Here is a 13,312-nt window from a genome sequence, read left to right as displayed (position 1 = left end):
GCGTTAACGGGGACATTACCAGTGTGTTACCGTATAACGCGTCTGATCCCATTAACCATGGGCCAGCGCAGGCTGCAAGAGGCACGCGGTGGTTTCCCCCCTTTTCCCCTTGGATCCAGCTTAATTCCCCAAGCCAGCGACACACAGGGGGGTGACAAGGGACGCGGCACAGCCTCAGCCACCCCTGAGCCCAGAGAGGACTGGAGGCGGGCTTCGAACAGCCCCGGGATCTGGGAGAGACATTGGGATGACGACAGTGTTTCAGAAAGAGCCCTGGGTTGGCGACACAAGAGGAAAGGGAAGCGGTGACACATCCAGAGCCCCAGCCGGTGGCGGGGGACACTCATCTTCCTCCCGTCTCACCCCAAATATTCATGCAGAAGAGCAACGTGTGCAGGGAAAACTAGAGGATATTTATCACCTCTTCACAAAGTGAGCGAATCTCGCCTGTGTCATGGGTATGAAGCCACTCGCGCGGCTGTTATTAAATCTGTTCGTTAACAGCGTTGTCACGGCCGGCAACTTTGGGCTACGGCCACGTCAAACCCCATCGATGAGCCTATCTGCTTCAGACGGGAGAAATCCACAAGCTGTGGGGAAATACAGTATTTTTTTGGTCTCCGGCAGGCGCAGACATATCTGCTGCGGTGGGTCTGAGGGTGCCTGAGTGGAGCCGGGGGCTGGAGGACCAGCGAGAGCTGTGGGACAGACCCAGCAGCAGACTGGGATCCCCAGCTCCGGTCTGGAGGTGGGTTTCGTCCCCTCCACACCTCTCCCGCGGTTTTGCAGGGGCCATGGGATGAGCTCCCCTGGCAGCCGTCGACACAAAGCCCTGTTCAGAGCCGCCACGCTCCATCCCAGCAGGATCCAGCCGTGCTTTAACGCCGGATGGTGGATCCCATCGCACGACGTCTGCGGCGAAGCCTGTTGGGACTGAAGCGCGGTGCATAAACGTGACGGATGATTACGGCCAATGCGTTTGCGTCTACTCACCGTAGGACTACCGCGTGTGTGCGGCTGCCAAGCCAGCAGCAGAAACATGTCCCTCTAGCTACAGGGCGGGGGGGTTTATTAGCTGAGGAACCCTCTGGATGGTGATATTGCTCCGGAGCCACAATGGCTGCGCTTTGCAACACGTGGCATTACCTGCTCGGTGCTAAAAACACCTGAAGTAGGTGTCGTTCCTGAGCAGATGGCCCTGGCCAGGATGGCCTTGCCGTAGCATCTCCGGCAGTTGCTATAGCAGCGCCGGGGGGAGACGGAGATGCCTCGAGTGCGATACAATGAAGGACAGGATGAGGCAGGGAGGGGGATCTTTGCAAAAGAGCGAGCTGCCGGCTCAAATAAATAATAAAAACAAGCAAAAGCCTCTGTTAGAGCAAAGCACGGAGCTGGTGGAAGGTGAAGAGGGAGCGAGGAGGAGGGGAGATGCTGTGATCCTCACGGGATGCTGCGTACCGGGGTGCTCGGGGCGGGCAGGAGGTTGCGGAGGCAGCGTGGGGGTGATTTTGGAGGGTCCTGGCCTCCCAAGAGCACAAACGCATGCCAGAAAAGCCAGAAAAAAAAAAAAATTCTGCATGTCAGAAAAGAGCAAGTCTGCAGCCAAAACCCGGGTCCGCCTTCCAAAATTTTGGCCGCTACCTGCTGGGGCACCTTCTGAGGTGCCACCAAAGATGTCCCACACCCCCCCGGCGGAAGCTCTGCCCGTCTGCTGCGCATCAGCCCAGCCCCACGCACGGCAGCGGGAGCCGGGTCCCATCCTCCCCCCGCCGCCGAAGGAGCCCCCCCAGCGCCCCGCTGGCTCCCCCCACGCCGCAATCAATGGTGTTTGTTCAGCCCGGGGAGCGACAGCTCATTTCGCGGGACAGGTTGGCTTCACAATTGCTTGCTCAAGAGGAAACCTGATACGAAACAATAGGCTGGGGTGGGGTTTTTTGGGAGCAAAACAGTGTGTTCTAATTCCAGCCTGTGCCTCGCTCACTGCTTCCCCACCCCACCCCCCTCTTCTTTTCTTCCTCATCTTTATTCCCGTTTTCCAGCACACCCCAAGTCACGGCAGCACACGGAAAAGCCCCTGGCATCGGGAAGGCTATCGCTTGCCTCGGCGTCTTTCCCCCCACCACCTCTCTCTCTTCTTTTCTTCCTCGTCTTTATTCCCATTTTCCAGCACTCTCCAAGTCGTGGCAGCATGCAGACAAGTCCCTGGCATGGGGAGGGCTATCGCTCGCCTCCGGAATGGGGGGAAAGGAAAGATTTGGGGTTACATGTCTCCACGCGGCACCACAGGATTGACCTGCTGTTGGGCACAGGAGCATCCTGCAGGAAACAGCCCGCCCCGCAAGGCTTGGGGAAAAACCTTTTCGCACGCAGGGGGAAAAAAATAATATATATATATATAGAGAGAGAGAGAGAGCTTTATGGAAGCCTTTCTGTGGCTTAGAAACAAAAACCTGAGCCCGCAGCTTTGCTGTCGCCATCTCCTGCAATGGTTTGCGCTAAGACTCCAGTATCTGCCAGCGTTTGGAGCGTCCTGCCCTTGGAAAGCTTCTATGAGGCTGCTCCACGGGCCGAGCAGGGAAAAGGGAAGCGGCAAGGGAAAGCGGTTGCGACTCCTGGGCAGATAGTGACAAATATATATGTTAAACACATGGAAATAAGAGTAAATAGTAGGGACGCGAAGGTAAATATTGAGCAGGGTCCAGCACTGAGACTAAACAAACAGCGGGGAATGAGAAGCTCGTCGAAATGAGATGAGCAGCAGGAATATGAGAAACGCTGGGAATTAAAGCGAGGAGCGAGTCCGGGCAGCGTGTCTGAGCCCATCACGCTGCATCTGGGCTGCCCGCGGGCGAGCAGTGAGGCCGGGACACAGGGCAGGGGACATCCCCGATGGCCCTTTCTCCAGCGTTGGATGCTCGATGCACAGCTCCGGCCTTGCAAAGGCTTAAACACACCTTAACGCTCTGAATAACCCCGTCTCACGTCGCGGGCGAAACCATCCAGTTCCACACGGGCGTAAGCAATTGCGGGATCAGAGCTTAATTCTGTTGGGCGTTTTGGATACGGCTTGCTTGCAAAAGGCTGAACAATACGTCGGCATTGTCCTCATTACAACCCAGAAATTCAAGAGAGTTCATTCCCTGATTTAAATCAGCTATGGTATTTGAATGAAGCAGGCAATTTATTTTCAATTCCTTCTCTAGACTTTCCCCTCTTTTTTTCTTCTTTTTTTTTTTTTTTTTATCCTCTGACAAAGTAGCATTTATTTCCCGGGGAGTTAAAAAGGGGGGGGAAGCTGGGTGGGCTGTGCAGGAGTTAACCACGCAACACCTACATTGTCATTACACTTACCGACTCCCTTCTGCCACTGGGGAATTACATCCTTAGCAAAAAAAACCCCAACCCTGTTGCCGTGCAGAAATCTGCGCGAGACGGTGTCCCTTGGGTTTCGATGAACTGCGCAGCTCCAGCCAGGAAACTGGAAGCCTGTGTCACGGTTTCCAGTAAAACCTGTTAAACTGAGTGAATCAGGTGGATTTCTGTCACTTTTTAGTATAAATGAGGTCCCCGATCCTCCAAAGACTTACACACCTGCTTAATTTTGCACACTGCGAATCGCCCCGGTGATCCTCAGTGCAGAAAATTAAATACTGCGGCAGATCTTTGCCCGATCCGAGTCCAGAGTCGGCAACAGAAAATTAAAGAGTTGTTTATCTTTATAAAATAGATTGAGGCATCAAAGGCTATTTCACCGATCTCCCAGGAAATATCGAGGCCTGAATGCCAGAGACGGGCGCACTAGATGTAAACGAAACATCAGGGAAAAGAAAGTAAGGCTCAAAGAGACCTCGAAAAGATTATTTAGCCCAGTTTGTCCTTCCTCCCTCCCTGCGTCGAGAGCCATCCGCTCCCGTCCCCTCGCCGCGATTAGAGAATTCCTCATAATACCTGGCCCAAATCTTTTCTCGCCACAATTTTAGGCTATGATGCCTTATCCTACCTACAGGGGATACGGAAAATAAGCAATTAAGAAATGTGAATGTCGTAGTTGGGGCTGTTCTTAGCTTGAAATTTAACTAAAAGAAAGGATTTGAATACAGCGGTTTGCTCTGCCACAGTTTCATCCAACTTCTTATCCGACTTCAACTTCTTCCTCTTTTCCCCAATTACTTTTTGAGAGATTAATTTAAAAGACAACGTTAGGGAACAGAAAAGGTGTAAGCGTTTATTTACCAGCCGAATGAAACCATAGGATAAATATTTAGAGACTTGAAGAAAAGGAGAGTGATAAGGCACCAGCTTTTCAGGAGCAGCCACAAAAGATGAGCAGAATGAAAACACGCTCACAATAGCGGAGTACGGGAAAACAGTAGAACAATTAGCACATCAGCCGCGAAAGAATACCAGTTTCTTTAGCAAAGCTGAAGTTACGAGCTATTGTTCCCCAAGGCTTATTTCTTTGGGGATTGTTCAGTCACCAGCCTGCCCTTTCCCTAGGAACAACCTCTCCATCTTTTTTGGGGGGGGGGGGGGGGGGGGGGCAATTTTGGGCCGAAGCAGGGCATAGGGGTAAGACGTGGATGGGGGGAGGTCGCGCGCGGGCTCTGCAGAGATTTCACACCGATTCCTGCTCCGACAAAGGGCTGATCAAGCCACCTTGCCACGTCGCTTATCTTCACGGTGCCAAGGGAGGACGCGAGAGCGGCGCTGCCCTCCCGCGCAGCCTCTCGCCTTTATTTATAACCCCCTTTATAGGCAGGAGGTGCCGGTTCTCGTTTCGTGCAGTATCTAACACAATAGAGTGCTGATCTGAGTTAGTCCCCTAGACGCTACTAGCACGTAAATAATGGTAAAAATAACCTACGCCGAGAGAATCGATAGACTTAGAGCCTGGGGAACCCATTTCAACCCTGAATAAATTCCAGACAGGGTTGCTTTACCAATTGATTGTCCCCACCGAGGAACGCATCCATCACCAGCAGCAATCTGTGAGCACGGATGGAGTTAACCTCAGAATATTCCTCCTCTCCGGGGTGGCTCGGGAGATCCCGAGAGCCGCTTGGACAGGCACAAACATATCCAAGAGACCTTCTCCTCCCTGTGCTGGGCATTGGGAGCCACATCCCGAGGCGCTGGATGCCCAGGGGATGGGCAGGGGGATGCTGAGGTGCAGGAGCAAGAGGATTGGGGATGCTGCTGGAAGGAGCTCAAGGCTCGGCTGGGATAAAATCCACCAATCCCTGAAGCATCCGCAAAACCCAGGGGAGACGGATGGAAAAAATAAATAGCAGAGAGCCCTCGCACCCTGCTGAGTGGCTCAGGACCAGCCACACGAGCGCTAAATCAAACCCACCGAAGGACTAACAAACCCCCTCCCCACAAAGTTCAGAAAGGAGCAGAGCTGGCCTTGCAACAACCCAGAAGTAATGATAAAACCAAAGCTCGCCCTAACCCAGCTGCGCGAATGAGCCCGACGTCTCCAGCTCCCTATTTTTCATTTCCTTTGAAAACACAGAGTGTGCACAAAATACATAGAAACGTAATCCAGCTCAGTGGCTCAGGTCATTGCATCGTGCATCCGTGGACACCCTTTCAATTTTTTTTTTGTTTCAAGCGTATTGGGTACAAATTGCTGGGGTACGGTCAGCTGCTTAGACTCGGGGAAATTTTACAGCGGGGGCGAAAGAGAACGCAAGGAAGCAAAGGGAGCTGAAATAGAAAAACTGCTGAAAAGCCTCCTGTACTTGTCAGGAGTATTAACTTAGGATGATGAAGGGGAAACAACTAAGTGGTTTTTGTGTCAGCTACACTGAATCAAACTTGTTCAAATATATGCAGGCATGTGTGCAGTGAAGAATATAACCTATCTCCGGAATGGAAAGCAGGCTCTTAGTTGGAAGAGGGTTTTGGTGGGATTTTTTTTTTTTTTTTTTTATGTTTTGCAAATATGAAGAAAGCTGTGCATAAATTACATTAGGTGGGATGGGGAAAAGACCGGGCAGGGGCTGCTGAGGCATCCTGAGATGCGGCAGGGTGGGGATGGAGGTGGCAGGGTGGGGAGGATGGAGGTGGCAGGGTGGGGAGGATGGAGGTGGCAGGGTGGGGATCCCGAGCAGAGATGGGGGGAGGATGGGAAGATGCCAGGAGAAAGGGAAACCCACCCAGAGCGAGGTGCCACCCCCATGAGCAGGAGCCCGGTGGGGACAAGCAGCGGGGCAGGATGCCCCCGGGCTTGTCACCGGGAGCATCTCTCTCCTGCACCACCCAGCCCCCTTTCCCGGGACCCGGCACACGGCTTCGCAGCGCTACCAACTGCTGCAGACATTAATTCATTAATATCTGTGACACTCCATGTCCTGGGGGTGATAAAGATGTAAGAAGCATCGATTACAATTATCACTTTCTTTTTATCCTATTATGACCGTACGCGCTGCCTGGGAGAGGTGAGCTCCGGGCTGGGGCACTCACACCTCTCTAGGGGTAGGAGAAAGAGAGATTTTAGTCTAAAAACCAGCCAAAGTGAGAACTTCTTTCCCTGGAAGATTGATCACCCACACGAGCGGGGCTGCTGCTGAGCCTAAATGCATCTCTGCAGGCTCAGGGACAGGAGACAGAGAGCTGTACATCAATGCTACACACACTAACGCAGAGGGACCCAGCAGACTGGGGACCCCTCAGGTCCCTCCAGCCCAACAGCACAGAATCACGGAATGGCAGGGGTGGGAAGGGACCTCTGGAGATCCCCTCCTCCCACCCCCGGCCAGAGCAGGGTCACCCAGAGCAGGTGGCACAGGGACGCCTCCAGGCGGGGTTGGGATGTCTCCAGAGACGGAGACTCCCCCACCTCTCTGGGCAGCCTGTGCCAGGGCTCTGCCACCCTCACAGCAAAGAAGTTCCTCCTCGTCTTGAGATGGAACTTCCCACGGTCAAGTTTGTGCCCGTTACCCCTTGTCCTGTCCCTGGGCACCACTGAGAAGAGCCTGGCCCCGTCCTCCTGACACCCCCCCTTGAAGTATTGATCAGCGTTGATAAGATCCCCCCTCAGTCGGCTTTTTTCCAGGCTGAAGAGCCCCAAATCCCTCAGCCTTTCCCCATCAGAGAGATGTTCCAGTCCCCTCATCCTCTTGGTGGCCCTTTGCTGTCCCCTCTCCAGCCGTTCCCTGTCCTTCTGGAACCGGGGAGCCCAGAACTGGACCCAGGGCTCCAGCTGGGGCCTCCCTGGGGCAGAGCCAAGGGGGAGGATGACCTCCCTCCACCTGCTGGCCGTGCTCTTCTTGATCATTTGAGGACAGCAGATCAGTGATCTGGAAGCCCCCCTTCCAGCCGATTCCTAGACCGTGTTACAGACAAGGCTGGGGGGATGCCGGCAGCCCAGCTTCAAAGGCAGCAGAGCCTGGCACCCTACGAAGGGGGGAGCACCCGTCTCCGCCGCCTGGGAGATGAATGGCAAAGTGCCTGAACCCTTTTGGGGGGGGGTTGGCACAGCAGTGGGGCATTGGAGCCGCTTTTCCTTTCTGCACGATCGCAGTTTAGCGTCTTCCTCCGGGGCAGAGTTAGTGGCAGCAAAAGGGCAGCCACCGTCCCGGAGGAGGTCCTGGAGGAGCCCCGAAGCTGTCCCAAAGCTGCTCATCCCCACGGCATCCTCTTCATCTTGCAGGACGGGCGCGTTCCCCCGCTTCATCTCCTTTCTGGTTGGCTTGCCATGAAATCCTCCGAGTACCTTTTCTTTTTTTTTTTAAAGCATGTGTTTTGCAAACGAATAAACTGAGGGCGATTATTAAGGTGAAGAAATAATTGCGGTGGAAGATTCAAACCAGAGCAACGTGACCACGGGCAGCTTCTTCTGGGAGGGAAGCCAAGAGGGCCTGGCCTTTGCTTCCCAGCAGTTAAACCTCGGGGTTTGCTGTGCATACCATGGATCCCTTTCCGCTATACAATGCCTTGTGGATGCTCATCCCCAAGACGTCTTTTCCACTTGCTGATCTGGTCCCCACCACTAAACATCTCCAAACCCAGGGAAAATTTGATTCAGGAGCTGAACTCTGCAGCTCAGGTCGATATTTCTTACCCTTCTCCATCTCTGAATCCTTCCTTACCCTTTCCCAGTGCCCCTCTGCTGTCATTTCCTTCAGCAAAGGAAAAAAATGGGGATTAATGGTCTCTTGCTCGTGCAAGTTGGGTTCCTGGGCTCCTGCCTGCTCCCACCTGAGACGTGTCTGTCCGGAGTGGGCAGCAAGCAGGAAAGTGCCTTTTGGCCTTAAGGAAATTCCCTTCCCGTAGCTCACAGGGATGCTCCGGCTCAGCGCTGCTCCCCGTGGGATGCCCCGGCTGGAAGAGCATCACCTGGGCCTGCCCCTCGCTCCAATCCCTGCGTGGGAAATAGGTCTCTGCCACGGTCGCCGGTGGCTACCGAGTGATGCTGCCACCAGGACGGTGAAACCATCATCACTCCAGATAAACCTCCGCAGGGGACCAGCGCTCTCCTCTTCCTCCCCGAGCGGTTTTTGGGTTGGTTTTGGTTTTTGTTTTTGTTTTTGTTTTTTTCTTTTAACTTAGCGTTGCATGGAAATAAGTCTGGTGTCAGGGAAATGTATAAGCGCACACTAATTCCAAGCACTTTTTTAAGTGCTCGGCTGACTCAGAGTCATAAAAACACGTTCTGCGCTTCAGATACTTGCAGGAGGCTGAACTTATCCACAGCCCGCCAGCGGAAAGAGACCTTGGAAACAGGATAGGACACTCCGTTATTGTACCCTCCCTGGGGGACAAGTATCACCCACCCCCAATCACCTCACAAACACCGGCTGCAGGATTTTACACGGGCTTTCGCAGGAGCAACACTTCTTTCTGTTGCTAGACACGTCTCCCAGGGGATGGGGGATAATGGGAAGCAGCTCTGAACGGCCATGCTTTAACAATAATAGCAGAAAGTTAGGACGAAACATAACCTCGAGGGTTTGCTCAAGAAACAGATGGCTTAATGTTTGTTTGAAGAGCTTTTGAGTAAAAATAATACTAGTAATAACATTTAGTCATTAGCAGCACCATGCACGCGAGGCTCGCGAAGCGCTGGAGCGGCACAAGTGGATTAAGCGTTATTTCCGAGCGCAGGCAGGAGGAAAGGTGGGTCAGTCCCAGCAGGGAAACTTCCAGACAACCAGCACCGAAGCGAAGAAAACTCCCCAAACCGAACCTGCAAACCCCGCCGCGGCAAGGGGCTGCACTGTGCATCGCGTCTGGGGCTTCCCTGTCCCAAATTATCTGTGACCTTGGGCTCATCCTCCGGAGCCGCCGTCCCCTCGGACACCGGTGATGCCCGAATTGCATCCCCAGCCTGCAGGGTCTTCCCCGTGGGGAAAATCTCTCTATTTTCCACCCTTCGGCCGTCTCAGCCCCCCAGGTGAGCCGCGGGGCATCCATGGGAGCCCCCCCATGCCTGGGCAGGGCCCGCAACACCAACCCCCGTCCTTCCTGCTAATGAGCTAAACGAACGGATGGACCCCATGATCTTAACGGTCCCTTCTAATCTAGACGGTTCTAAAATGCATTTCTACCTCTGTAAGGAACAGCATTCATTTCACCAACCCGCCCCCCACCCCCCCCAAAAGCACAATGCAAAGGATCCTCTGGGAAACACAGGTTTTGTTCCGGCTCATTTTCCTCGCAGGGACAAAACCTTTTAGGAGAGGGGCTGGAGGCTGGGAGCGCCGCCATAAGGCACACTTGTCCTCCGAAGGAGGACAGCCAAAGGGAGAGGGAAGAAACCCCGAGGCAGACGAAAGGGGCAGAGGGGTAGCTCCAGCCGCCCCCCGGGATGGGTTTATGTGCAGCTCCCCCTTTGCTTTTAGGCTTTCACCAGCAAACGCTGACACTCGAGGGTTCTGCGCTTGGGTTTCTTCCCTACCTGCTCTCCGGGCCAGAGTTTCGTGAGCACCTGAAGATTATTATCCCCGTAATTCCCTCCGAATGTGCAAAGACGGCTTTACGGCAGGAAAAAAAAATAAAGCAGAGGAGTGGGGTTCACTGGGGGTGGGGGGGTGCCCACACGGCGCAGGGACCAGGCGGGCATCCCGCGCCGCCCGGCACTCCTGGGACCATCGGGGATAAACCCCCGAGGGGCTGCCAGCCAGGACGCCTTTCCCTAGCGCAAAAGTCACTTTGGATTAAAAGGAAAAAAAATAAATAAATGGGAAAAAAAAAAATCCCCAGCAGTGGTATTAACGTTTCCTTTTTTTGCCCCCCTCCCCCTCCCCCCCGATCCTTCTCCCACCTTGGTAAGGCAGAAATTACAGCAAGATTGAAAGCAGAGATCCTAATACATTTTCCCTCAGGTGTTCTTAAGCTCCGAAAGGTGCATACGAGGACTTGTTTAACAGAGATAACTGTGACACCATGCCAAATAAATTCAGGCTATAAGAAGAGCTGCTGACACTTAGACAACTTTGAAAAACCTTCTAGTTAGAAACAATTCTGCCAATATGTCATATATTTTTCGGCGTTCTCCCTTCCTCTTTATGGCCGCAGAGGAAGAAAAGGCGCTGTCACTTAAACCCGCTGGTTTGGGTAAGTAAGTGTGTGTGCCTTCCAGGGATAAAAGGAGGGGGAAAAAAACCAAAACACCCAAATATTCCAGTTTTTATACGGTTTCCTGGCATCCAGGCAGGTGGGAGCTGAGTGGGCGCAGACCTGGTGGGTTCGTGCATCGCTGCTGAAGCAGAAGCCGGCTACGAGGTGAAAAACAACTTGTGTCTTTCTGCCTCCAACCTAAACCCAAACTATTTCTCCCGGAGATAAAAGCCTAGAGAGGGGAAAACAGCAAAAAAAAGAAAAAAAAAAAAAATGAGGGCAGGGCTCATTCTGCAGGGACCAGCTCAGCAGAAAGCACCAAGGCGTCCTGCTCCGGGCTGGGGAGGAAGCACAAAGAGGACAAATAGATTTATTCCTCCCGCCTGCTTTTACTCCAATTTTGGTTTAATTACACAAAGCCCAGCTCCCCTCACACAACTTTCTCTTCTGTAGTTACACGGCAGAATTTGCTGCACAGGCACCCTGGAATTATACACCGGGTCCTAATATTTCAAAACCCAACAGGAACAAATATGCAATTATATAGTTCAGTGATGCAGCACCGTATTGGCAGCCGGGGAGGAGGCAGAGTCACGGCTTCAGACCCCGGAGAAAGTTTCCGTGCATAATAAACCGGCCACCGGTTTGACTTCTTCTAACTGGGGAGCCCCTACAACACACACCGTGCCCCTTTCTCAGGCAGCCGCTTCCCAGACCGGGATATGGGGCAGTCCTTCGGAAGTTAATTACACGTCATGTCGCATTAAGTGCGACGCCAGACCCGCCGCATCGCCGTATACCGATGCGGAACAGGGAACAGCGTTTCGTTTGGTGTGGGTTGGGTTTCGGCGCCAGCGCCGGGGTAGCTCTGCCTGAGCGAGCTGGGCTAAAAATTGAAATTATTGCGTTCGCGCCGAAGTGTACGTGGCGCCGTCTGGCTGACTTCAGCGAGATCGCTTCTGCTTAAAGCAACCCCGAGGTGGATTGAGCCTTATCATGGGGGTTTGCAAAATCAGAGCTAGTATTGATTCGGATCGGGAGGCTTTATCACCCTACAAGTGCAAAAGTGGGAGCAGTGGAGCTGAAAACGTCAGGCGATTGCTAGTTAAAATCAAGACGAAACTCATTTCCAGCTGTGCTTGGCTGGGGTTGCCATTGATCTGGGAGCGGGTTTGTGCTGGAGGCACCCACCCCGCATCCCATCCCCAGCTCTGCCCACCCGAACCGCCCTCCCCGAGCCAAAAATACCCACCCACACCCCGGCAAACGCAATTAGAAATTCCCAATTAACGTCTGTGCGTCGCCTCCTCGCTAGAGGGAGACAGGAGGATGCGCAGCGCGCGCATGACTCGCACTTCTTGGCCTTTCTTTTCCCCCCATTATCTAGTGGCCTGCAAAGGGAAAACGGTGCTACATCACGGCAAGAGAAAAAACCCACATCAATTTAGCATTTCCAGCCTGCCTGAAAGAAGCGAGCACTGGTTTGCTCATTTTGGTTTCCCTGACTAATTGACTATAAGACAGTATTGCTGACCTCTTACTTAAGGGCTAGACACGTAATTGCAGCGAGAAAGCACGCCCAAGCGTGGAGTATTAAAGCGGGTGCTCAAGCGTTAAGGCTCCTCTAAATAATCCGCCACCAAACAGAGCTCTTAAGGATATTTGGAAAGAAGTGTTTGTTTTCCTTTAATGTTTTCCCCCCAATATTCGCCCTGCACTGACTGCTCCAGGCGAATGAAATCACCGTAGGAACTGTTTTCTCCATCCCTCATTGTGCCTGGTGATTTGTTGTCAGATTAAATATCGCATCCTTTTAATATGAGCTACGGGGTCCATGGGAGGGTCCCATCCCGGACCTGCGGGAGGTTAGGCTGGATACTCTAATAGGGCTTTAATGTCTCTGATGTGATCTTTAAATATATTCGCAATCACCAAGATACAGCAGCATCTTCCACGAGTATGAAAAAGGGGGGGGGGGGGGGGGGAAGGGGAATTTAAGGTCTGCATCCCAAAGATTTGGACAGGGTGAGGGAGGAACGGTTGGGAACTGGAAGTCCTTCCTCCCAGCAAGGGGAAGGACACGGGGGTGCCGCTAATTAGTCTGATGGGTTTGACCAAACGAAGGGCTGGAATTAGCAGACGCCTGCACATATTTCTCCCTGGTGAGGAGGCGGCGCACGGCTGAAGCCCGGAGCGTCGTGAACTATTTGTAGCAAACAATTTATTCATGAATTTAGCTTATTTGCTGCGCGAGCCATCAGAGGAGAGACATGGTGTTTTCCTGCCTATCTTTGTATCTCTCATATATATTCCGCATCGCGTACTTGCTGTAGGCAACTGCCGGCTCTTTGCGTGCGCAGCATCCCTGCATCCATCCCGCGATGGGTGCGCAGTGTGACCCCCCCAGGGAACCACCCGGCTCCTACCGACGGGGATGGAAGGTGGGTTTTGGGGTTGAGCTACTCATCTGGGAGCCGCCTTCCTCCGAGTCTTTCGGGTTTGGCTCAGAAAGTTCCAGTAGAAGATCAGTCCTCACTTTTCCTTCAGGTTTTCGTTAAATTCCTCAGAAATCTCCTGATCCTCTTTTAATCCGTTCTCATCAGCCCTCATTGGGGTCTTTATTTGCGCCCAATGTATCTCTGCTCCCGCAGCCCCTGGATGAGGATGTACAGCATCTGCCCTCCCTGGGTTTGGTTGTGGGGTTTTTTTTTTAATGCTTATTTACAATCACATTTTCAGTGGAAAT

The sequence above is a fragment of the Rissa tridactyla genome, chromosome 20 (assembly GCF_028500815.1).
Source record: "Rissa tridactyla isolate bRisTri1 chromosome 20, bRisTri1.patW.cur.20221130, whole genome shotgun sequence".
NCBI lineage: Eukaryota > Metazoa > Chordata > Aves > Charadriiformes > Laridae > Rissa > Rissa tridactyla.
This window is presented reverse-complemented; position numbering follows the sequence as displayed.